This window comes from Lithobates pipiens, unplaced genomic scaffold (genome assembly GCF_037356315.1).
Source record: "Lithobates pipiens isolate NorthernLeopardFrog02 unplaced genomic scaffold, aLitPip1_a1.2 Scaffold_27, whole genome shotgun sequence".
Lineage (NCBI taxonomy): Eukaryota > Metazoa > Chordata > Amphibia > Anura > Ranidae > Lithobates > Lithobates pipiens.
The window spans coordinates 130701577-130728746 of NW_027507788.1; the positions used below are offsets into that span (position 1 = coordinate 130701577).

Genomic DNA, 27170 nt, shown 5'->3' on the forward strand with positions numbered 1-27170 from the left:
TTCCTGTGATCATAGACAGGATTAATACACAAGTCCACATAAAAAAACTATGCACTTTAGAAATGGAATTCATCCTGAGTGTGTTGCAGAATGTATGAAATATTCAGTATGGATGTCTGACATTTTAAGAATATGAGACAGGCTTTTTTACATCACCACTTTGCCTCCGTGCAGAGAGGCGTGACTAGTATTCTTATTTCCGTTAGTGTGAAGCTGTCTGCAGCAGACGTATTACTTCACCATAACTATATGGTCAGACTTCCTTTGGGAAGTTCACTGCTGATGGGTATACAAGGAAATGAGAGCTGCAAATAAAGATATATATATTCTAAAAGTAAATCACATCCCGGAGCAAAGAAGTACAGGAAATTTCTAACGTGTAAGGTGAGTAAACAAAACTGAATGTCTTTACAGTAATGGAAAACAACCTGTGACTTTGTATGCATGCCAACAAGATACTAAACGAGAGCTAGCATTCTCATATTATATAGTACAGGTTCTTAACTTGGGCTACCTGTACCCCCGGGGTAATTTCTGATCATGTCACTGGTTATTTTTGCTTTATGTATAAAATTCCTCACAACAGTTTAAAGTCTTAGAAAATCATGTATTTCAGTTATTTCAGTACATAATGGATCATTTGGGAAATGTTTAAAGCGGGGAGTTCTGCCGTTTTTTTTTTTTTTGTTTTTTTTTTTAAGTCAACAGCTACAAATACTGCAGCTGCTTTTACTTTTAAAATATGGACACTTACCCGTCCAGCATGAAAGAAGAAAACCCCTTTAATTGGATGGGATTTTAAATGACCACCAACGTCCAACAAAGATTAAAACATATACATACCCTTATACATACTTACCCGTCCAGCGCGTCCGCGATGTCGGCATCCGAAGTCGATCTGTCGCTCGGCTCTCAGGTGCTGCTGCCGCCACCTTGGGTATGGGAATCAGGAAGTGGAGCCTTGCGGCTACACTTCCCGGTTCCCTGCTGCGTGTGCGCGAGTCGCGATGCACAATAAGGACGGTCCCTGCTGTCTCTGGGATCCATGTGTTTCCCAGCAGACAGCATGGGGCCCCACAGGAAGTGGCGTAAATACCAGCAGATTCTGCCGATATCTATGCCTGGAAGAAGGTGCAGATACCTGTATTATACAGGTATCTGTACCCCCTTCCCCCAATTGTGGTACCGCAGGGGGGGAGGGTTCTGATGAGCGGAAGTTCCACTTTAGGGTGGAACTCCGCTTTAAGCACAATTAGAGGTAATGGCAATAAACGTACCCACACCCCGGTGTACTTGAGATCATGTGTCCCACACCAAGGGGTACTTAAGTAAATTACTTTTATAAAGGGGTGCACATTTTTTTATTATTTTTGAAAATCTGTTTATTAAGATTTTAGCATCCAAAACAGTAATGCCGCGTGCACACGACCGGATTTTCCAGCAGACTAGGTCCGACGGTCTTCCCGACTGACTTTCCACGGAGTTCCGACGGACCTTCCGAATGAACGGACTTGCCCACACACGAACGGACTAAGTCCGTTCGAAAGTCCTTTTCGTTTTGAACCTGATGACGTAAGATGGGACTAAAAAAAGTTCAATAACCAGTAGCCAATAGCTGCCCTTGCGTCGTATTTGGTTCATCAGACCACCATAAAAACGAACGGTTTTCCGGATAGGAATTGAGTCAGTCGGACAGATTGGAAACATGTTCTATTTCTAGGTCCGTCTGATTTTTTTTAATGAAAAACTATCAGATTAGCCCCCACGCGATCGGATTGTCTGACGGACTGATTCCATTAGACCTAGTCTGACGGAAAGACCGGTCGTGTGTACGCAGCATAAGTCAACAAAAACAAACATACTGTAGAACAAACATTCACAGAGATGAACACATGCAGAGGCCAAAGACATAAACAGACAGCGGCGCGCAGGCGCACTGAGCGCGCCGCTGTCAACGGCGATATGCCATGAGTGGCGGCTCCCGTGCGCATGCGCGGGAGTGAAGTCATTGCGGCTTCGTCGAATGACAGCGGCGGAGCAGCGAGACCCACCGAGACCCACCAAGAAGATGGATGCTCAGGACTACAGGGGACAGCGGTGACTTCGCTGGCTCCTGTATCAGGTAAGTGACACATAATAGACTACTATGCGATGCATAGTAGTCCATTATGCTTTACCTTTGCAGGGAATCAAAGAGGAAGTAAACTCATCAGGGTTTACTTCCTCTTTAAAAGAGATAAGCATCATCCTGTGGACATGTCAGAAGCAGCCAGGGGCTTGTCTAGCCATTTAGACCATATGCTGTCGTAATTTTCTGGTGCAAATTCTATTGAGATATGCATCCTTGTACAAGGGTAGACTATATTGACCAATTGTTTCCAAAATGTGGTAGGAGAGGAGGTCTTTTTCTAGTGTAACGTTATATACGCGTAAAATAGTATGGGAACCAATGACATTTGATTTACCAGGGACAACACTTCAATTTTAATAGACAGTCATGCAGAGAGACTGAGGTTTGGAAGGGGAGATCCTAAATATCTTCCCAATCATCATTATCAAAGTCTGGTATGTCCTGCTGCCACCGAGCCCTAAGCCCTTGTACACACGGTCAGAGATTCCGACGGAATGTGTCCTATCGGACCGCTTTGTCGGATATCCGACTTTGTGTGGTCTCCATTGGACTGTTTCCATCAGAATATCCGATGGACCAACTTTTCCAACTTGCCAGTAAAATTTTCCGACAAAATGCTCCGATCGGACATACTCCGATCATGTGTAGCCTACTCCGACGGACAAAGTACCACGCATGCTCAGATCAAATTCCTAGACCAAAGCTATTGGCTACTAGCCTGAACGTAGTCCCGTCGTAACGAAATAACGTCATCACGTTATGTACAATCGGATTTTCCGACAACTTTGTCCGACCGTGTGTATGCAACATCACTTCCGGACCTCTTCCGGTATTAATCCGTCGGAATTACTCCGACGGATTTGGTTGTCGGAATTTCCGACCGTGTGTACAAGGGCTTAGTCCCTCTAGAGCAGGGAGAGCTGTAGGTAGGAAAGTTGGTTTATATAAAAATGCTTTGGAAAACTTGTACAGATTGATACATAACACTTTTAGAATTTCAGATATTTGAGATAAGTTTGAGTCAAGCTGATTTTCATTTTTTTGTGTATAATAAATTACGCAATCGGGGAGCTTGCAGATGTATAACTTAAACACATTCACCAAGGTTACATCTAACAGCTAAAAATAAAAATAAAAACATATCCAGGAGAGAAGCTTGTGAACACTAAACAAAATGTGGAAATAAAACCTACTTTACATTACATGTCTTACATGATTTTTTTATTTCTAGTGCTTTAGAACAGTCGTTCTTAACCTCAGTCCTCAAGTACACACAACAGGCCATGTTTTCAGGTTTTCCTTTACTTTGCACAGCTGCTTTAAATCAATATCAATAACATGGTATTGATAAGAGCTATTTTATCTAAGGGAAGTTCCCAAAACATGGCCAGTTGGGGGTACTTGAGGTTGAGAACCACTTCTTTAGAAGATATAAGTAGACTCATTTACAGCTTAACCCCTTCCCGACCAGCCACCGCAGTCATACTGCGGCAAGATGGCTTCTCTGCGCGAGCCCTCATAGCTGAACGTCGGGTCTTTAAGACGATTTAGCAGGCACGCGCGCATACCCACAGCAATGACCATCGGGCACCCGTGATCCCTCTTGACAGAGCGAGAAACACACAAATTCCCATTCTCTCAGAGGAGAGGAGACAGATTGTATGTTCCTATTAATTAGGAACACTGATCGGTCTCCTCCACTAGTCAGTCCCATCCCCTCCAAAGTTCGAACACACTTAGGGAACACAGTTAACCTCTTGATTGCCCCCTAGTATTAACCCTTTCCCTGTCAGTGATATTTATACAGTAATCAGTAGCTATTTTTAGCTCTGATCGCTGTATAAATGTCAATAGTCCAAAAAAGTGTCAAAAGTGTCCGATCTGTCTGCCAAAATGTCACAGTCACGATAAAAATCGCTAATCACCGCCATTACTAGTAAAAAAAATAAAAATAAAAATGCCATAAATCTATTCCCTATTTTGTGGACGCTATAACTTTTGCACAAATCAATCAATATACGCTTATTGATATACTCCTCACTTTAGGAATATTTCCTTTTAGTCTGTCTGGGACAGGAAGTAAATCTCTGGGAACACAGGCAGCAATAGAATGAGTCTTTTCATTTCATACACTTTAGAATATATCTAAGGCCAAAACATTTTATATATTTGTATATATTTAAACTTTAGATTGAGTAGGGAGTAGTTAAAACCTTCATCAGGGCTTTTTGGCATCTGTGTCCCATTGGGGAGATTTGTGTTCACTTCCTGTCCTGTAAACACAATAATGTAAAAACATTTGTATATCCTAATATTGCTACAGGTCAGTTTACGTCTCACACTTCAGTCTCCATGTGCTGGTGCCGACACACTTTGGCTGATAAAACGTATAGCTTGCAAATAAATAAAAAAAATACTGCATATCAGGATGCGTGAATTGTTTCGTTATTTAGTCACAGCATGCAAAAACAACCCCTGAAGCAATTTGTGGGACAACACAGTGCTTTTTCAGTATTTTGCCTCTTTGAGAAAGCATTGTGCTGTGGTGTGAAAAGCATCAGTGTATGCAACCTCAAAAACCTCAATGAAGTACACAGGACGTACATGAGTGCACCCCATCCTTCTCCCCTTTCTAAACACTGTTTGAAATTGAGATAGTGAGATGCAAAGTAATTTTTTTTACTTTGTGTTTACTCCAGTCTGTTCATTCTGTTCATCTGCAGATCAAAGTTGTGATGCCTAATCAGCATACAGAGAATCTGAAAAGTATTCACAGCACTTCATTTTTTCCACATTTTGTTATGTTACAGCCTTATTCCAAAATGGAATAAATTGATTATTTTCCTCAAAACTCTACAGACAATACCACATAATGACAACATGAAAGAAGTTTGTTTGAAATCTTTGCAAATTTATTTTAAAAAAACAAATAAAGCCTCAAGTGTTTTTGAGTATGATGCTACAGGCTTGTCACACATATTTTTGGTCAGTTCCTCCCATTCTTCTTTGCAGGACCTCTCAGGTTCCATCAGGTTGAATGAGGAGCGTCAGTGCACAACTATTTTCAGATCTCTCCAGAGACGTGGCTGGGCAACTTAAGGACATTCACAGAGTTGTCCCATAGCCACTCCTTTGTTATCTTTGTTGTGTGCTTAGGGTAGTTGTCCTGGTAGAAGATGAACTTTTGCCCCAGTCTGAGGTCCAGAGCCATCTGTGGCAGGTTTTCATTAAGGATGTCTCTGTACCATTCTGCATTCATCTTTCCCTCGATCCTGACGAGTCTCCCAGTTCCTGTCACTGAAAAACATTCCCACAGCATGATGCTGCCACCATCATGCTTCACTGTAGGGATGGTATTGGCCAGGTGATGAGTGGTGTCTGGTTTTCTATAGACATGATGCTTGCCATTCAGGCCAAAGAGTTCAATCTTTGTTTCATCAGACCAGGGAATTTTGTTTCTCATGGTCTGAGTCCTTCAGGTGCCTTTTGGCGAACTCCAGGTGGGCCATTGTGTGCCTTTTACTGAGGAGTGAATATAAATGCACTGATTACTGTATAAATGACACTGGCAGGGAAGGAGTTAAACACTAGGTGGCGATCAAGGGGTTAAGTGTTTCCTAGGGAGTGATTCTAACTGTGGGGCGGATGGGCTACATAGGACATGACAGCGATCACTGCTCCCGATGACAGGAAACAGTAGATCTCTGTCATGTCATTAAGCAGAACGGGGAAATGCCTTGTTTACATCTCCCCATTCTGCCGCTCCATAACACGATTGTGGGACACCGGCGGACATCGAGCCATTTGCGCAACCATGCCGTTGTGCCGACGTATATCATTGTGCACTGGTCAGCAAGCGGTTAAAAGGACTTCCTACACAATTTTCCTACACTCACACATTCCTGTAAAAATGGCTGTATTTATAATTGGGTGCTGAAGTGACCGCCGACTGGAATCGTATATAGTCATAGAGAGAAATGTCACCAGCACACCAGTATCTCCAAAAATTGGTCGAAAACTTTAATCAGCAATCACATATTTACAGCAGAAGGCTGCTGTAGATATGTGATCGCTGATTAATGTTTTGGACCCATTTTTGGAGATCCTGGTGTGCTGGTGACATTTCTCTCTCTGCATTAAAAGAAAGTACATTTACAATCTTTAGTGCACTGTGGTGCGTAGGCTGCTTATTCAAAGTGAAGGGTCTGCTTTAATGCAGGGTACACAACCCAACAAACACTGCTTTATTACAGCTTGTGCATTACTCCAACACACAAAGTGATATTTCACTGAGAGAAGCTAGCACTGACATCATTACATACGCTCGGTTGAATGGTGCTTGTGTTTTTTTCACTTTATCCTTTCTGCAGTGTCTTGTGAGTACCAGTTTGAATGATAAAGAGTGGTGGTTTTATATACTACACTATGCTGGCTCCTTTGTTATTTTCCATTGTGCTTTTTATTACTTGCTGAGAACAAGGTGGTTGTTGAATTGCTTTTGGATTTTAATTTGCACGTTATGGTCACAATTTATATGGATGTTCTAATTGGTTAGCACGTTTGTTATATTTATACTCACTTTTCTGGCCATTGTCACTTGTGATTGGCTTTCACTGTGTTTTTGTTTATGCTTCACTGGTTAGCAAAACAAAAATGAGATCTATTGTAACCTTCGATTTTGTTAAGATTCTTTTTGGACTAGATAAAATGGGCTGTGGTCATTTATGAAGTAGGGTTAGTAAGGAAATGATTCATTTTGTCTTATGCCGTGTACACACGATCGGACTTATCGGCAGACTTGGTTTGGACTTTGCTGAGGAGGTCCGCTGGAGTTTCCGAAGAGCGGACTTGCGCACACACGAACGGACTTTCTGGTGGACTAGGTCCGACGGACATTCGGCGGAGGTCCGAATGACTTTCCAAATGAACGGACTTGCCCACAGATGGACTAAAGTCTGTTCATTTTGAACGGGACTCCAGGAACGACGGGACTAGAGAAGGAAGTCAATCTCGCCGATTTCATCGGCGAGATTGATACCTTGCAAGCCCCGTCGCCTGGTATGCATTTTAAGGGTAACCCCAATGCTGAAAAAATGGCGTGGGGGTCCCCCCAAAGTCCATACGAGACCCTTATCCAAGCACGCAGCCCGGCTGGTCAGGAAAAGGGATGAGGACAAGTGAGCGCCCCCCTCCTGAACCATACCCGGCCACACGCCCTCAACATGGGGGGTGGGTGCTTTGGGGAAGGGGGTGCCCTGCGACCCCCCCAACCCCAAAGCACCTTGTCCCCATGTTGATGAGGACAAGGGTCTCTTCCCGACAACCCTGGCCGTTGGTTTTCGGAGTCTGTGGGCGGGGGGCTTATCGGAATCCGGGAGCCCCCATTAACAAGAGGGCCCCCAGATCCTGGCCCCCCACCCTATATGAATAATTATGGGGTGCATGGTACCCCTACCCATTCACCTGGGGGAAAGAAAGTCAATAAAAAAACACACTACACAGGTTTTTAAAGTAGTTTATTAGGCAGCTCCGGGGGTCTTCTTCTGACTTCAGGGGTCTCTTCCGACTTCTCCGCGCTTTCCAGCCTCTTCTCCCGCTCTCCGGTTCTTCTGCCGGGCTCCTCCGCTATCTTCTTCCAGCTCTTTTACTAGCGTTGGCCCGGTCTTCTCGTTCGTCATTGCCCTCCAGTCCGGTCGTGTGTACACGGCATTAGTTAAGACTACTTTTTTTACCTGTTTATTTAATGGAACTTGTATTAATGGATGTTCATAGGTGGACATTTATAAAAAAAAATTTGATAAAGGAATTATCAAACAGTGTGGTGTTTTTATTTACACTTGTCATTTATTGGTAAATAAGTAGGGGTACTATGTTGGACCTGGAGCCTCCTTTTTAAGGGGGCTTCCAGATTTTGATAAGGCTCCCTCCTGCACCCCCACATCCACAGGGGCAGGGTTGTGGGGAAGAGGCCCTTGTCCTCATCAACATGGGAACAAGGTGTTTTTCCAGGCCCCAACTCCCCCATAAAGCACCTTCTCATGTTGAGGGTACATAGCCTTATATAGTTCAAAGGGGGGGGGGGTATGCTCATTTCCTCCCCTTTTCCTGGCCTGCTGGGCTGCATTTTCAGAAGAGGGTCTGGTATGAATTTTGGGGGGGACCCCAAGCCCCCTTTTTTTTTTTTTTTGGTATGAGGTCTCCTCCGAAATCCATACCAGAGCCAAAGGTCTTGGTATGGATTGGAGGGATGGGACTACACGCCATTTTTTTTCTTTTTTACTGTTGACTCTTTTGTTTACATTCTGTTGACAGTGGAGAATCCCTACTTAAAGCAGCTATGGTTGTCAGGAGGCTGAGGGATGCCGGCCCCTTAGCTGCCAACAGCCTTGAGCTGAACTGTCACATTTAGCGGTGGTAGGAATATCACCGCTCACATCCAACTGCAGGCAGATGGGCAATCTGCATTAAATTAACCGGTTCCCGACCGGCGCACGCCGATGTACGTCGGCAGAATGGCACGGGCAGGCATATTGGCGTACAGGTACGTCCAATCTTTATTGCCGCCCTGCCATCGCGAGCGCACCACCAGCAGCGCGCTCGCGTGCCGGTCGGGACACCCGTGAGTCCGGGCATACCCGCGATTGTCTCAAAGGGGATATATCACAGGGCGGCTGAATGGAGAAATGCTGTTGTAAACAGCATTTCCCCATTCTGCCTAGCAACTAGTGATGCTGATCTCTGCTCCATGTGATTGGAGTGTTCACTAAATGAAAGCCCAGCCCCCCACAGTTTGTAACACACCCCTAGGAACACTTAACTCCTACACTGCCACCCACTGGTTAACCCCTTCACTGCCAGTGTCATTTACACAGGATTCACTGTATTTATATAGCAGTGATTGCTGTATAAGTGACAATGGTTCAAAAAATGTGTCAAAAATGTCCGATGTGTCCGCCATAATGTCGCAGTCCCAATAAAAAAAATCGCTGATCGCCGCCATTACTAGTAAAAAAAAATTATTAATAAAAATGCCATAAAACTATCCCCTATTTTGTAAACGCTATAACTTTTGCACAAACCAATCGATAATCGCTTATTGCGATTTATTTATTTTTTTACCAAAAATATGTAGAAGAATACGTATCGGCCTAAACTGAGGGAAAAAAATGTTTTTTTTTATATATTTTTGGGGGATTTTTATTATAACAAAAAGTAAAAAATAATGTGTTTTTTTCAAAATTGTCGCTCTATTTTTGTTTATAGCGCAAAAAATAAAAACCGCAGGGGTGATCAAATACCACCAAAAGAAAGCTCTATTTGTGGGAAAAAAGGACGCCAATTTTGTTTGGGAGCCACGTCGCATGACCGCGCAATTGTCAGTTAAAGTGACGCAGTGCCGAATCGCAAAAAGTGGTCTGGTCTTTGACCAGCAAAATGGTCCGAGGCTGAAGTGGTTAAGGTGCAAAAACACATGTTAAATACTGCAAAATAAAAAAAAAAAAAATTAACTCATGCTGTATGTAACATGTTTTTTTGTGAATTACAGGTTCCAGAGTTAAATACCACACAAGTTATTTTAAACCAATTACTCATGTGGTGTTTAACTCTTACTGAATTTGGGTCACTGTGAGGTTTTGTTCTCTATGCAGCAAAATAACAATAATGAATAGTGTAAGATTTTTTTTTCTATTTTATGATAGTATTTCCGCTAATCAGAAGTTTTTCTTTTCTTTGTTCAATTTGTATCCTGCAGTTCTGCTTTTTTTCAGTTTCACAAAAAAAAAAAAACACTCAGCTTAGAAAAGGGAAATGTCATATAGGTACTGAATGATACATATTCGTTTTGCAATTTTGGAATTTTTGTTTAGACTTGTTGGTTATAATTTCACTGTGAAATGTTATTACTTTTTTTGATACAATTGGTGGAAAATGTTATTTGTCAGCAAAATCCCTGCTTGTGGAAAAAATGTCAGTGTATCACTAAGCAAATTATTTTAATAGCTTTCTCTACCTTATGGAGGCATCTTTTAAACTCTGAATTATTCAGATATTCAGACTAGGGATGGCCTTGCGGTTCGCCCGGCGGTCGCTTCGCAGTGAATTTTGCGTGTTCGCAATTCGCCAAACCAGCAGACTTCTGGCGCTGTTCGCGCGCCGGACATATGCGTTTACATTGTGAAAGAAATTTGACCCATGATGACACATCCATCATGGGGTACAGGACAGCCAATTGAAACATTTCAGCACATGGACAATTGGACATCCCCCTTACCTTAGAAATAGACCTGATCTGGCGGCCATTTTACATTCTGTCTTTTGTCAGTGTAGGGAGAGGTTGCTGTGTGGAGCAGGGACAGACTGTAGTGACACAAATCACTAGCTATTAGGTCCACAAAAGTCCTTTTAAGGACTGGTATAGGTATTGTGACCTGGGGGGACAGGTAGCAGGTATAAAGCTCCCTGGGATGAGCAGTTTCTCAGTCACAGACCAACAGTGCTGTGTTTATTTGTGGTATATACAAGTCCATATACAGGTGCTGTACAGTGCTCCAGAAAACAAAATAAAGGGCAAAGTAGCAAAACACAAAACCTAGCCGTGTCACGGCTCTAGCTATACAATCTGCAGGCCCTCATTACCAGGCCGAACAAGCCTAACGCTTGTCAGTCTCTACAAAGAACTGCTTAACAGGTTTTACCAACCTTAAGCCGCGTACACTCAGGCGGACTGTCTGGCCAACTTAGTCCGTCGAAACACATTTCAGCGGACAGTCCACTCGTGTGTGGGCTTCAGCGGACTTTTTCAGCGTGCAGTCTGGTGGACTAAGTATTTCGGAATTTCCGTAATATTGTCCGTCAGACTTTGGTTTCAGCGGACAATCCGCTCATGAGTAGGCTAGTTCGACAGACTAAGTATGACGCATGCTCAGAAAGGATTTACACGGCGAAAGGTTGCATTGCTGTGTATTGGACTTCCTATTTCTAGTCCCGTCGTACGTGCTGTACACGTCATCGCGCAAAATTTCGACGGACTGTTTGTGCATCCGTGTGTGGTCAAGTCCGTTCATTCGAAAGTAGGACGGACTGTCCGTCGGATTGTCTGACGGACTAAGTTGGCCATACAGTCCGCCCGTGTGTACGCGGCTTTACTCTCTTCACAGACCAACTTTGTGTGAATGTCCCAGGCAGAGAGCAAAGGCTCTCTGCTCAGGTGAGCTTAAATTAGCCTGGGGAATAGGACCAAGACCCGAACTGGATCATGGATCACAGATTCCTGAATGTGTATGAGAGGAGCCTGGGAGAGGTATAAACCCTGAACAGGACTTTTCCTGCCTCTCTCTGGGACGCTCTGCTACATATCCTCCCCCCTTGTTTCAACCCCAGGGTTGGAACACCTGTGGCCCAACAGGAGTGAACACGGGACAGGGCATCTACATTCCCCATCTCAACACCTGGCCTGTGTTTTACGGTGAAGGAGTAATCCTGTAGAGCCAAAAACCACCAGTTCACCCGTCTATTAGTCTCCTTCTTTTGGGCCATCCACTTCAGGGGAGCATGGTCAGTTACTAACTCAAACCGGCGCCCTAACAAATAGTATCTGAGCGCATCCACGGCCCACTTTATGGCTAAACATTCCTTTTCAATGACTGCATACTTTTTCTCATGGTCATTGAGCTTTCTGCTTAGGTACACCACAGGGTGTTCTTCCCCATTGTGTACCTGCGATAGTACTGCCCCGATGCCAACATCAGACGCATCCATCTGAACCAAAAAATCTTTGGAGAAATCGGGGGAGTACAGTACTGGCTGTGCACAAAGAGCCTTCTTCAGGACTTGGAAAGACTCCTCTGCTATTGAGGACCACTTCACCATTACAGAGTCTTTACCTTTCGTCAGGTCTGTCAGAGGGGCAGCTATAGTTGCAAAATGTGGAATAAATCTTCTATAATACCCCACAATGCCAAGAAAGGCCCTGACCTGCTTCTTGTTTGCAGGACGTGGCCACTTGTTAAGTATCGGATAAGACCAGAACTGTGTGGACTGCAACAGAGGAAACCCAAATATGTATAAGTGAAATATAATGATTTATTAAGGAAAGTGAATAATATAAATACAACCACACAGTGCAATAAATCAACCAACAGAGACCCCCAAACAACAACAGACAGATATGTACAATAAATGGGAAATACCAGGATCGTAAACGATAGGCAGGCCAGGGTCATGCACAGAGGATCAGTAGATAAACAAGGGCAGTCCAGAATCAGAGATACAAGCCAGGCCAAGGTCATACATGGGGAGATCAGCAGATGGGGTAAGGAACACAGGACAGGGAGAGGATGGACGGATCAGACTGCAGGACAGGGATGATGGTAACAGGTGGGACAGGGTAGGGACCAGGACAGGGAAACAGGATCAGACCCACGAGTCACAGTTTCAGGGTGCAGAAACAGGTTCAGAATCAGGCTCAGGATCACAAGCAGCAGGTCAGGGCACAAGGACAATACCAAGGCAAACATATGAGTGCTTGCCAGCTATTTATAGGCCTGTGATTGGCCTCAGGTGACACCTGATTGCAGGAGGTGCTGCCTGCTCCATACTGCCAGGATCCATCCGCTGGTGGACTCCAGTACTGCAGCCCAAAGATGATATAACATCAGCAGGGAAAAGCTCTCCTAACAGCTCAAAACTGACAGGAGACACCTGCTGGTGGACCTCAGTACTGCACGCCAAAAGACAGATATTATCAGCGGATGGAACATTTCCTGACACCACTCCTGGATGGCTTCTATTTTACTGACTTGAGGTTTTATGACACGACGGCCAATAGTGTAGCCCAAATACTTGGCTTCCTCTAGACCAATGGCACATTTTTTTGGATTTGCCGTAAAATTGTCTTTGAAGAGGGAATCAAGGACAGCCTGGACACGAGGCAAGTGAGACTCCCAGTCAGCGCTATATACCACTATTTCATCTAAATAGGCTGCTGCATATCATCGGTGGGGTCTTAGGGTCCTGTCCATGGCCCTCTGAAATGTCACGGGGGCATTTTGCAACCCAAAAGGCATTTTTTTATATTGAAATGAACCCTCTGGGGTCACAAATGCAGTCTTCTCTTTGGCGCTATCAGTCAGGGGTATTTGCCAATACCCTTTTGTCAAGTCCAAAGTGGTAATATAGCGAGCTTTGCCAAGTTGGTCTATAAGTTCGTCTACTCTGGACATTGGGTATGTGTCAAACTTTGTCACTGCATTAAGCTTCCTGAAGTCATTACAGAACCTCCAAGTCCCAATCCGGTTTTGGGACTAACACGATGAGGCTAGACCAATCACTATTGGATTCCTCAATAACATCCAGTTCCAACATTCTTTTAACTTCTTTGCTGATGTCTTTTCTCCTCGCTTCAGGGATTCTGTATGGTTTGAGCTTAACACGTACCCCAGGTTCAGTAACAATATCATGCTGAACTGCTGAAGTCATGCCAGGTAACTCTGAAAATTTCTCTCTATTCCTTATCAGGAACTCTCTAGCTTCCTGTTTTTGGGAACATGACAAGGTATCAGGAATTGTGACCTCAGGGATCAGAGGGGACTCAGTGCCCTTAGGCGTTACCGGGAGGGATCTCGCAGTTAACGCCAGTCTATCCTTCCAGGGCTTTAACAGGTTTACATGGTAAACCTGCTCGGGCTGCCTTTTTCCTGGTTGTTACACCTTGTAGTTGACTTCCCCAACTCTTTCAATTACTTCAAAGGGACCCTGCCACTTAGCCAGGAACTTGCTCTCAACAGTAGGAACCAACACCAGGACCCTGTCACCAGGTGAGAAAACCCGGAGTTGGGCCCCCCCATTGGCATGATTGCTGCAATCCTCTCCTGCATTTGAGCGATCTGCTCAATGACACTTTTATGGGGTGTCTGCTCCCCCTCCCAAGTTTCTTTGGCTATGTCTAAAAGTCCCCGAGGGTGTCTCCCATAAAGCAACTCAAATGGAGAGTACCCCATAGAGGACTTGGGAACCTCCCTGATGGCAAACATCAAGTATTGTATCAGGAAGTCCCAGTTTTTCCCATCCTTGTCAACAACCTTTTTTAACATGTTCTTTAACGTCTTATTGAAGCGTTCCACCAAGCCATCCATTTGAGGAAGGTACACTGAGGTTCGCAACTGTGTCACCTTAAACAACTTGCACAGCTCCCTAGTTATTTGTGACATAAATGGGGTGCCCTGGTCTATAAGGACTTCTTTAGGGATGCCCACCCGACTGAATACCATAAACAGCTCCTTGGCGATGGTTTTAGCAGAAGCGGTGCGTAAGGGAACCGCTTCAGGGTAACGGGTAGCATAATCCATGATTACTAGGATATGCTGATGACCCCAGGCAGACTTGGTGAGTGGACCCACAAGGTCCATGGCAATCCTCTCAAAGGGCACTTCAATAATAGGTAATGGTACTAAAGGACTTCGGAAGTGGGGTAGTGGCGCTGACATCTGACACACAGGACAGGATTGACAATAATTCTCAATATCTTTCTGTACCCCGGGCCAGTAAAACCTACGCAACACCCTTTCAGTAGTTTTTTCAACCCCTAAATGGCCTCCTAGCAAGTGCCCATGGGCAAGTTCCAACACCACCCGTCTGTATGGCTTAGGGACCACCAATTGTTCAACCACTTCATCATTAATTTTACACATACGATAAGGTAAATCCTTACTGCTGCTGAAATAAGGAAAACAGGGCCTGTCTCCTGGTTCGACGGGTACCTCATTAATCACTATTACATTTTCCCAGGCCCTGGCAAGGGTCTGGTCTTTTCTTTGCTCTGTACCAAAATTTTCTTTGTGCACATTAAGGTCAGCAAACTCCAATGTAGGCTCGGATTCAGCAGACGGCTGTCCAGCTCTACTGGTGGTGGGGACTTCCTCAGACTCCTCCAGTTCTCCTGCCATAACCGATAGAGGAAAACACGGGGAGTCCTGAGAGGAACCCCCTGTACCCACCTTGTCAGTAGTGGCCAGGAGTTCTGGCTCTGCCACTGAGTCAGGCACTGCGACCGGGTCGGGACAATCCCACAGTCCCCAAAACTTAGGAAAGTCCCTACCAATGATGGCCCTGTGCACCAAGTTGGGGACAAGTCCAACCTGATGGGTCACCGTACCTAAGCCAGTTTTAAACTGAACAGTGGTTATAGGGTACCCCCTGGTATCCCCATGAATACAGGTCACAGCAATTTTTTTAGCATGACAATTCACAGGTTCAATCATTTCAGCTGTAACCAAATTCACTAGACTTCCAGAGTCCAGCAAGGCTGTAATAGGCTTATCATTAACAGTCATTTGGCACATAGGTTTTCCCATATTTGGCGCTGCAGCGCATGAAACAGCGGCAAACATAGACTGTCTCCTTATGGAAAAATCGCACTGCATCGGTTCATCTGTCAATGGACAATTTGCTGCAACATGTCCCAGTTCTTGGCAATGAAAACACATGACGTTTCCCCAGTTTGGTTTGCTGACAGGCGATGGCTTCCCTTGTTTGGGACGCCAAACTTCAGTCCTGGCAACAAAATTCCTCCCCCCTATTTCCTTGCCATCTTTATCACCCACTTCCCCTGGAACAGTCTTACCGGTTGTCTGGGGAGACCATGGCTTTGAGTGGAAAGTCCGCGCAGTTGTAGGGGTGGTGACCAGGTTTTCTGCAGCAAAGAACCTTTCAACGAGTTCCACCAGGTTTTCCACCGATTTGGGGTCTCCTTGACTCACCCACTTCTGCAGGGGAATTGGTAGTGACCTCAGGAACCGGTTCATGACCACACGCTCCACTATTTGTGGCCCAGACAGGGACTCCGGGTGTAGCCATTTCCTCACCAGGTGAATTAGGTCGAACATCTGCGATCTTGGGGGCCTCTCCCCTTGAAAGAACCAGCTGTGGACCCGCTGTGCTCGAACTGCCAAAGTGACAACAAGTCGTGCCAGGATTTCCCGTTTGACCTTTTCATAGTCTCCCACTTCTGCTGATTCCAAATCATAATAGGCCTTCTGCGATTCTCCAGAAAGCAGGGGAGCAACCAGTCCTGCCCATTGGGTTTTAGGCCAACCTTCCCTCTCAGCGGTCCGTTCAAACGTTAGCAGAAAGGCCTTTGGATCATCATCTGTAGTCATCTTAGAAAGAAAGCAACCCACATGGATGGCTGAGGGCTTGTCTCCAACATCAATTTTAGCAGGTGACCGCTATGCTAGCGTCTCCACAACCTCCATCAAGGTTTTTCTATGCACTTTGGCATCAGTGGCTAGCTGTTCAAACAGCCTCTGCGAATGCTCCTGTGCGATAGCATTAGCTTGCTGTAGTGCAGCATTAATTGCAGCATTTGTTTGCTCCTGTACAGCACTAATCTGTTGGAACAGTGCCTTGGTTTTCTCCTGTGCGATAGCATTAGCTTGCTGTAGTGCAGCATTTGTTTCCTGCTGTGCAGCGTTTGCTTGCTGTTGTGCAGCGTTGAGTACAGCGTTTGTTTTCTGCTGTGCAGCGTTGGATATCATCAATTGTTTTAGGATTTCCTCCATGTTTTAGTCACTCTAGGTACCGGACTTTTAAGTAGTAACTTACTACAGCTGGTCGCAGCCTCCACCATATGTGACCTGGGGGGACAGGTAGCAGGTATATACCAAATCCAGAGATGAAGTGACCAACAGTGCTGTGTTTATTTGTGGTATATACAAGTCCATATACAGGTGCTGTACAGTGCTCCAGAAAACAAAATAAAGGGTAAAGTAGCAAAACACAAAACCTAGCCGTGTCACGGCTCTAGCTATACAATCAGCAGGCCCTCACTACCAGGCTCTAACGCTTGTCAGTCTCTACAAAGAACTGCTTAATAGGTTTTACCAACCTTACTCTCTTCACAGACCAACTTTGTGTGAATGTCCCAGGCAGAGAGCAAAGGCTCTCTGCTCAGGTGAGCTTAAATTAGCCTGGGGAATAGGACCAAGACCCGAACTGGATCATGGATCACAGATTCCTGAATGTGTATGAGAGGAGCCTGGGAGAGGTATAAACCCCGAACAGGACTTTTCCTGGCTCTCTCTGGGATGCTCTGCTACAGTAAACAGTATACAGTATAGGGTTCTGGTGCACTGCTGCTGACTGCTGTGCTGCTGATTGCTGAGTGCACTGCTGACCGATTCTGCAGCTGTCTTTTGTCAGTGTAGGGACAGGACGCTGTGTGGAACAGGGACAGTTAGTTTAATCATTAGCTATTACTATTAGGTCCACAAAGGTCCTTTTAAGCACTGGTACAGGTGTACAGTATATAGGGTTGTACACGTATAATATACTTTCTTTCAAATATAGAATGTCTATTATACTTGACCGCTGACCAATTCTGCAGCTGTCTTTTATCAGTGTAGGGACTGAGGGACAGCCTGCAAATCACTAGCTACTAGGTCCACAAAGGTCATTTTAAGGACTGGTGTAGGTGTACTATTTGGTGTGCAGTATATAGGGGTGTAATACACGTATAAAATACTTGCACATATAGAAAGCATAGTATAGTGCATTTCCACTGTGCAGCATTGTGACTGCTGAGCGGTTCTGCAGCGATACTACAAAGAGTGACAAACGCAATTTAAAAAAAAGTATTTTAACTGGTGTGATAGACCAGTGGCCCCCAAAAACGACAGATTGAAGCGAGGTATTATATACCTTCTTACACATACATACTGCACTTCTCTAGAGACTTTTGTCACAGGGTCATTTAAAAAATCACAGGCAGAGGAAGAGGCAGGCCCTTCCGCAGGGGTGGTAGGGGTAGCGCAGGGGCAACAGACTTGAGCCAAAGTGGCAAATTGCAGAAGGTGCTTGCGATCCATCACAAGACATTTCCGATGCGCAGCCACTCAGCAGTCTGACGACAGTACCCAGATCAGCCCAAGGAGGAGGTTGGTCCCTGCTGTTGGTGCCTACTCTGAGATCTCTAATTATAGCGGTGGGGAAGGTGATGTCGATGATGACGTGTCTAGTGATGTCACGTGGGTGCCCACAAGAGAGGAAGGGGAGGGGAGTTCAAAGGGAGATATGGACCAGCAGATAGGGAGGAGAAGCAGGAAGAACTTACATTGCACAGGAGGGACAAAGCAGACTGCTAATGTATCAGGAGCGAGGCATCAACCATGTACGGTCACATCTGGCGCTCCCAGGATGCTGGCACATGGCTCCACAGTGTGGGCTTTTTTTTATCGTGTCCGCTGCTGACAATAGTGTTGCCATCTGCAATCTTTGCAGTCAACGCATAAGTCGCGGTAAGCCCAACACTCACCTAGGGATGACCGCCTTAAGAAGGCACATGAGCTGCCATCACCAAGCCCAGTGGGAGCAACGGAACCCACAAAGCCACACTCCAGGCTCTCACCGTCCAGCCTCGTCTTCTACTTCTCCTTCTCCTCACAATTATCCTCCACTCCACCTTCTATCATGCCATCCTCACTTTTTTCGGGAAAAAGGCAGGCTTCCGTGGGCCAAATGTTCGAGCGTAAAAAAAAATGCCGCCGGATAACCCTCTTGCCCAACGGTTGACGGCTGGCTTGTCAGAACTGATAGCCCGCCAACTACTGCCATATAAACTGGTGGACTTGGAGGCCTTTCGAAAATTTGTGGCCATTGGAACACCACAATGGAAGGTCCCAGGAAGGAAGTATTTCTCACAGAAGGGCATCCCAGAGCCATATGACTATGTTCAGTGGCACACAGTGTCGGTGGCAAGATACATCTGACCACAGACACGTGGTCTAGCAAACATGGGCAGGGAAGGTATATAACTTTTACTGTCAACTGGGTGAAACTTCTGATGGCCGTCAAGCATGTAACCCGTGGCACCCGTATAGATTTGGTTTTACTGCCACGGATTGCTTGCAGGCCTACCTCTTCTTCTCCTCCTCCTCCTTCTCCTCCTCGGCTGACTCCTCCTTTTTGTCTGCTAGCGTCTCTTCCGCTGCGCTGCCCAAGCTTCCCCAGAAGTGCTGGACCAGTGTGGCTCTTGGCTTCCAGGCACAACAGACGCAGCACGACATGGCAACGTCTCACCTGGCATGTCGAATAGGTTTTGGGGAGCTTGGGCGGCGCAGCGGAAGAGACGCTAGCAGCGGAAAAGGAGGAGTCAGCCGAGGAGGAGAGGGAGGAGGATGGAGTAGGAGGAGGAGGAAAAGAAGAGCCAGGCCTGCATGCAATCCATGGCGGTAAAACCAAATCTACACGGGTGCCACGGGTTACATGCTTGACGGCCCTCAGAAGGTTCACCCAGTGGGCAGTAAAAGTGATATACCTTCCCTGCCCGTGTTTGCTAGACCACGTGTCTGTGGTCAGATGTATCTTGGCACCGACACTGTGAGCCAGAGATACATTCACTTGCCGCTGAACATGGCCATATAGCTCTGGGATGCCCTTCTCTGAGAAATACTTCCTTCCTGGGACCTTCCATTGTGGTGTTCCAATGGCCACAAATTTTCGAAAGGCCTCCGAGTCCACCAGTTTATATGGCAGTAGTTGGCGGGCTATCAGTTCTGACAAGCCAGCCGTCAACCGTTGGGCAAGAGGGTTATCCAGCGTCATCATTTTTTTACGCTCGAACATTAGGCCCACGGAAGCCTGCCTTTTTGCAGAAAAACGTGAGCTTGGCGTGATGGAAGGTGGAGTGGAGGACAATTGTGAGGAGAGAGGAGAAGAAGTAGAAGACGAGGCTGGACGGTGAGAGCCTGGAGTGTGGCTTTGTGTGTTCCGTTGCTCCCACTGGACTCGGTGATGGCAGCTCATGTGCCTTCTTAAGGCGGTCGTCCCTAGGTGAGTGTTGGGCTTACCGCGACTAATGCGTTGACTGCAAAGATTGCAGATGGCAACACTATTGTCAGCAGCAGACACGTTAAAAAAAGCCCACACTGCGGAGCCATGTGCCGGCATCCTGGGAGCGCCAGATGTGACCGTACATGGTCGATGCCTCGCTCCTGATACATTAGCAGTCTGCTTTGTCCCTCCTGTGCAATGTAAGTTCTTCCTGCTTCTCCTCCCTATCTGCTGGTCCATATCTCCCTCTGAACTCCCCTCCTCTTCCTCTCTTGTGGGAACCCACATGACAACAATAGACACGTCATCATCAACGTCGCCTTCCCCACCGCTATAATTAGAGATCTCGGAGTAGGCAGCAACACCGGGGACCAACCTCCTCCTTGGGCTGATCTGGGTACTGTCGTCAGACTGATGAGTGGCGGTTCTTGCTACCTCCTCTTCCTGATCCAATGCCAAGAGTGGCTGCGCATCAGAAATGTCTTGATATGGATCAGAAAATAATTCCTGTGACTCAAGCGGAAGGATGTGGTGGTGGTGGTGTTGGTGGTAGTGTCTTTGGGGGTGCACATAGCAGAGAGTGAAGAAGAGGGTGCAGATCGAGAGGATGAGGAAGGTGCAGAAGAGTAAGGCTGAGTGAGCCACTCAACCAAGTCTGGTGCTTCCTTTGACGTAATCGCACGCACCTTCTGCAATTTGCCACTTTGGCTCAAGCCTGTTGCTCCTGCCCTACCCCTACCACCCCTGCGGAAGGGCCTGCCTCTTCCTCTGCCTGTCATTTTTTAAATGAGCCCGTGACAAAACTCTCTAGAGAAGTGCAGTATGTATGTGGAAGAAGGTATATAACACCCCGCTTCAATCTGTTGTTTTTGGGGGCCACTGGTCTATCACACCAGTTACAATACCTTTTTTTTGGATTGCGTTTGTCACTCTTTGTAGTATCCCTGCAGAACCACTCAGCAGTTACAATGCTGCACAGTGGAAACGCACTATACTATGCTTTCTATATGTGCAAGTATTTTATACGTGTATTACACAACTATATACTGCACACCAAATAGTACACCTATACCAGTCCTTATAAGGACCTTTGAGGAAATAGTAGGTTGTGATTAGCAGACTGTATCTCACTCAACCCTATATACTGTACTACGCTATACCATACCAGTCCTTATAAGGACCTTTGTGGAACTAGTAGCTAGTGATTAGCAGACTGTACCTCAGTCCCTATACTGATAAAGGACTGCTGCAGAATAGGGCAGCAGTCAGCAGTAGTGCACCTCAACCCTATATATTGTGGACCTATACCAGTCCTTAAGGATTAGCAGACTGTACCTCACTCAACCCTATATACTGTACTACGCTATACCATACCAGTCCTTAGAAGGACCTTTGAGGAATTAGTAGGTTGTGATTAGCAGACTGTACCTCACTCAACCCTATATACTGTACTACGCTATACCATACCAGTCCTTATAAGGACCTTTGTGGGACTAGTAGCTAGTGATTAGCAGACTGTACCTCAGTCCCTATACTGATAAGGGACTGCTGCAGAATATGGCAGCAGTCAGCAGTAGTGCACCTCAACCCTATATATTGTGGACCTATACCAGTCCTTAAGGATTAGCAGACTGTACCTCACTCAACCCTATATACTGTACTACGCTATACCATATGAGTCCTTATAAGGACCTTTGTGGAACTAGTAGGTTGTGATTAGCAGACTGTACCTCACTCAACCCTATATACTGTACTATGCTATACCATGCCAGTCCTTATAAGGACCTTTGTGGGACTAGTAGCTAGTGATTAACAGACTGTACCTCAGTCCCTATACTGATAAAGGACTGCTGCAGAATATGGCAGCAGTCAGCAGTAGTGCACCTCAACCCTATATATTGTGGACCTATACCAGTCCTTAAGGATTAGCAGACTGTACCTCACTCAACCCTATATACTGTACTACGCTATACCATACCAGTCCTTATAAGGACCTTTGAGGAAATAGTAGGTTGTGATTAGCAGACTGTATCTCCCTCAACCCTATATACTGTACTACGCTATACCATACCAGTCCTTATAAGGACCTTTGTGGAACTAGTAGCTAGTGATTAGCAGACTGTACCTCAGTCCTTATACTGATAAAGGACTGCTGCAGAATAGGGCAGCAGTCAGCAGTAGTGTGGACCTATACCAGTCCTTAAGGATTAGCAGACTGTACCTCACTCAACCCTATATACTGTACAACGCTATACCATACCAGTCCTTATAAGGACCTTTGTGGAACTAGTAGGTTGTGATTAGCAGACTGTACCTCAGTCCCTATACTGATAAAGGACTGCTGCAGCATAAGGGCAGCAGTCAAGTATAATATTCTTTCTATATTTGGAAGAAAGAATATTATACGTGTACAACCCTATACCATACCAGTCCCGAAAAGGACCTTTGTGGACCTAATAGTAACAGCTAATGATTAAACTGACTGTCCCTCACTGCTACACACAGCGTCCTGCCTGTCCATCTGTACACTGACAAAACACAGGCTGCTGCAACAATCACTTGAATAGCAGTGCACTCAAACCTATATCCTGTACTACACCATACCAGTCCTGAAAAGGACTTTTGTGGACCTAATAGTAACAGCTAATGATTAAACTGACTGTCCCTCTCTGCTACACACAGCGTCCTGTCTGTCCCTCTCTGCACTGACAAAAGACAATCTGCTGCAACAATCACTTGAATAGCAGTGCCTCAAACCTATATCCTGAACTACACCTACACCATACCAGTCCTACAAAGGACTTTTGTGGACCTAATAGCTAGCGATTTGGGTCACTGCAGTCTCTCCCTGCTCCACACAACAACCTCTCCCTCTAGTGACAGAAGAAAAAATGTAAAATGGCCGCCGGATCGGGTCTATTTATAAGTTGGGGGAATGTCAAATTGTCCATGTGCTGAAATGTCTCAATTGGCTGTCCTGTACCCCATGATGGATGTGTCATCATAGGTCAAAGTTCTTTTACACAGTAAACACGTAAGTCCGCCGGGCGAACAGCAGCAATAGTCCGCCGATCGGGCGAATCGCGAACAGCCGAAATTCGCCGCGAACCAACCACCGGGCGAACAGGTCGGCCATCCCTATCTATCACGATGCTGGTGTCAGTGCTCTCTATCACAGTGCTGGTGTAGTGTCAGTGCTCTCTATCTCGCTGCTGGTGTCAGTGCTCTCTATCTAGGTGCTGGTGTCAATGCTCTCTATCTCGGTGCTGGTGTCAGTGCTCTCTATCACGATGCTGGTGTCAGTGCTCTCTATCACGGTGCTGGTGTCAGTGCTCTCTATCTCTGTGCTGGTGTCAGTGCTCTCTATCTCGGTGCTGGTGTCAGTGCTCTCTATCACGGTGCTGGTGTCAGTGCTCTCTATCACGGTGCTGGTGTCAGTGGTCAGTCTCTGTCTCGGTGCTGGTTTCAGACAGTGAGGGAGATAGCAGCGGAGAAGCCAATCAGCAGGCAGTGCCAGCACCATGGCTGAGGATCAGCACTGGACTGGCACCTCCGAACCACCGCAGTGGAGCCCTGCATAGGTGGGGGTAAGGGCCGGGCAGAGGGAGGGGCTCAAGCACAGGTTGGCACACTGGGACACTGGCACAGGACTGCGCTGCCATGACTGTGGCACTGATCATCTCCTGCACCCCCTTCATAGCCTGGCCTGACCTTGCCTCTCCTCCATGGCCTTCATTCGCTCCTGAATTGTCAAAATTTCACAGATAAAAAAGAATGCTTGTTGTTGTCAATCCCATATTTACTTAATACTTCTGTTATGTCAGTGTCCATGTTGTGGGACTATGTGTGCACAGCTAGTAAGTATTTTGTGGCTGAAAATATAACCTGGAGGTTTTTAAGGTTCACCTGCCATTAAAGTCAATGGGGTTCGCAACCTTTTGGATGCGTTCGTGAAACATCCGTCGGATATTTGTCCATCACTACCAATCATGGCTCTCTATTTTTTCTGTGCTTTGATTGGCCAAATCATTCGGGTCACAGTGCATTCTTGGCCAATAATCAGCCAGCAATGCACTGCGATGCCGCAATGAATTATGGGCCGTGACGCGCCACTCGAATTTGGTGCGAACGCCCCATAATGTTCTGATTTCGCCGAACGGGCGAACAGCCGATTTTCGAGTCGAACATGGGTTCAACTCGAACACGAAGCTCATCCCCATTTAGCGGTTATCTATGAAACTATTTATATCAATATCGATGTTAAAGAGGAGCTGCACCTAAAAAAAAAATATTAAAAGCCAGCAGCTACTAATATTGCAGCTGCTGACTTTTAATAAAATCACACTTACCTGTCCCAGGGTCCAGCGATGTCGGCGGCAGATGACGAGCGATCGCTCGTCTCGCTGCTGCCACCGCCGCCATCCTCTGTCAGGGAATCTGACATGCGCGAGTCGCGCTGCACGTCTCTTATGGTCCCCCGCTGTGTCTCTGGGAACTGTGTGTTTCCCAGAACACAACGGGGGGCGGGGCGTCTGCGGGGGTCTGCGGCGGTCTGGCCGGAAGTGGGTGCAGTTACCTGGATTATCCAGGTAACTGCACCCCCCTCCCCCCTGAAAGGTGCCGATTGAGGCACCGGAGGGGGGGAGGGATCAGATTAGCGGAACTTCCCCTTTAGGGTGAAGAACCGCTTTAAGACCTAGGGGGAATAATGTACACTTCGCATAAATCCACCTAGTTTCCAACATGAACAGCATTCTACGTTTATTGCACCCTGTCCAATGGGAGCGAATTAAGTGTACCACTACAAATTTATACCAGTAGGGTCTCTATGGTGGCACTCTCTAGAATGTCTAGAGAGAGAGTGCTTCTTTTGATATTATAGAGGTGCTCCCTCAAACAGTCCCTCAATCTCCTGGTTGTCCTTCCTATACAGTGTATTGTCATTTATTTGTTTGATTTTCTTAATTAAAAGTTTAGTATACTTGTCAAACAAAAGTCAGCAGTGGCTCATAGGGGTTGATTTACTAAAACTGGAGAGTGTAAAATCTGGTGCCACTGCATAGGAACCAGTGACATAAATATAGTGAACAGTTCTAATAATATACACTGTCACTGTACTAATGACACTGGCTTGGAAGGCGCTAACATCAGTGGAGATCAAAGGGTTAACCGTGTGCCTAGCTGGTGTTTTAGTGTAGTGGTGGAGGTGCTTTTTAGTGGAAGGCATGGATCAGTGTTCCTGCTTTACAAGAACACAGGATCCATGCCTGCTGTACTGACAGAACGGCAATCTGCCTTGTTTACATTCTTCCTGTGTACCGAATGATCAGTGGGTGCCGGCGGATATCAGGCACACTCACACCTAATACCCAGAAGTGCAGGATTATATAAGTGATTATGCACAGCATGAAACTGCTATAGGGCAGTCGGCAAGTGGTTAAAGCAATATTAAAGTCTGTTTTTTTTTGTTTAAAAATAACAAACATGCTATCCTTGCCAAGTCACTTGCTTTGGGGGAACCTGAGCTGAGCCGCTGCTCTGTGTATCCTTTCAGATACTCCTCATTGGCTCACTGACTTTGATTGACAGCAATCAATGGCACCCTCTGTGCGTCTCAGCCAATCAGGAGGGAGAGTCCTGGACAGCCGAGTCTCTTGTGCCACATCGTTGGATTGAGATGGGGCTCAGATAAGTATTAGGGGGCTGCTGTACACAAAAGAATGCATTAGGATAAAAACCTTCAGCCTTTAGAACCCCTTTAATTGAACAAGCTGAAGTTAGAAGCTGATTGGCTACCATGCACAGCTGTATCAGATTTTGTACCCTCCAGGTTTTGAAAAATGCTACATGTGTTAACATTCCAAAAATAAAATAAATTTTACCAAACACCATTATATTTCCCGTTTATTATCCAAATATTGCAAATTCAATTTGGAATTTTTTTTAAAATAATTTTTCAGATATATATTTTATACAGTGGTGTGAAAAAGTGTTTGCCCCCTTCCTCATTTCCTGTTCCTTTGCATGTTTGTCACACTTAAGTGTTTCGGAACATCAAACCAATTTAAACAATAGTCAAGGACAACACAAGTAAACACAAAATGCAATTTGTAAATGAAGGTGTTTATTATTAAAGGTGAAAAAAAAATCCAAACCATCATGACCCTGTGTGAAAAAGTGATTGCCCCCTAAACCTAATGACTGGTTGGGCCACCCTTAGCAGCAACAACTGCAACCAAGCGTTTGCGATAACGTGCAATGAGGCTTTTACAGCATCCTGGAGGAATTTTGGCCCACTCATCTTTGCAGAATTGTCCTAATTCAGTTACATTAGAGGGTTTTCGAGCATGAACGGCCTTTTTAAGGTCACACCACAACATCTCAATAGGATTCAGGTCAGGACTTTGGCTAGGCCACTCCAAAGTCTTCATTTTGTTTTTCTTCAGCCATTCGGTGGTGGACTTGCTGGTGTGTTTAGGATCATTGTCCTGCTGCAGAACCCAAGTTCGTTTCAGCTTGAGTACACGAACAGATGGTCGGACATTCTCCTTCAGGATCTCTTGGTAGACAGCAGAATTCATAGTTCCTTTTATCACGGCAAGTCTTCCAGGTCCTGAAGCAGAAAAACAGCCCCAGACCATCACACTACCACCACCATATTTTACTGTTGGTATAATGTTCTTTTTATGAAATGCAGTGTTCCTTCTACGCCAGATATACTTGGACACACACCTTCCAAAGAGTTCCACTTTTGTCTCATCGGTCCACAGAATGTTGTCCCAAAAGTCTTGGGGATCATCAAGATGTGTTGTGGAGAAATTGAGACGAGCTTTGATGTTCTTTTTGCTCAGCAGTGGTTTTCTCCTTGGAACTCTGCCATGCAGGCCATTTTTGCCCAGTCTTTTCCTGATGGTGGAGGCATGAACGCTGACCTTAACTGAGGCAAGTGAGGCCTGCAGTTCCTTGGACCTTGTTGTGGGGTCTTTTGTGACCTCTTGGATGAGTCGTCGCTGCGCTCTTGGGGTAATTTTGGGCCGCCGGCCACTCCTGGGAAGGTTCACCACTGTTCCATGTCTTCGCCATTTGTGGATAATGGCTCTCACTGTGGTTCGCTGGATTCCCAAAGCTTTGGAAATGGCTTTATAACCCTTTCCAGACTGATAGATCTCAATTACTTTCTTTCTCAATTGTTCCTGAATTTCTTTGGGTCTCG

General features: G+C 45.8%; 1 protein-coding gene across 1 annotated transcript in view; it reads left to right on the forward strand.

Moving 5' to 3' along the window:
- Positions 1-218: 218 nt before the first annotated feature.
- LOC143934122 (uncharacterized) overlaps positions 219-27170 on the forward strand; it is a 69132-nt gene continuing 42180 nt past the window's right edge. Inside the window, exon 1 of the mRNA XM_077457446.1 lies at positions 219-384. The gene's annotated coding sequence lies outside the window, so the exon portion shown is untranslated. The remainder of the gene's footprint in view (positions 385-27170) is intronic.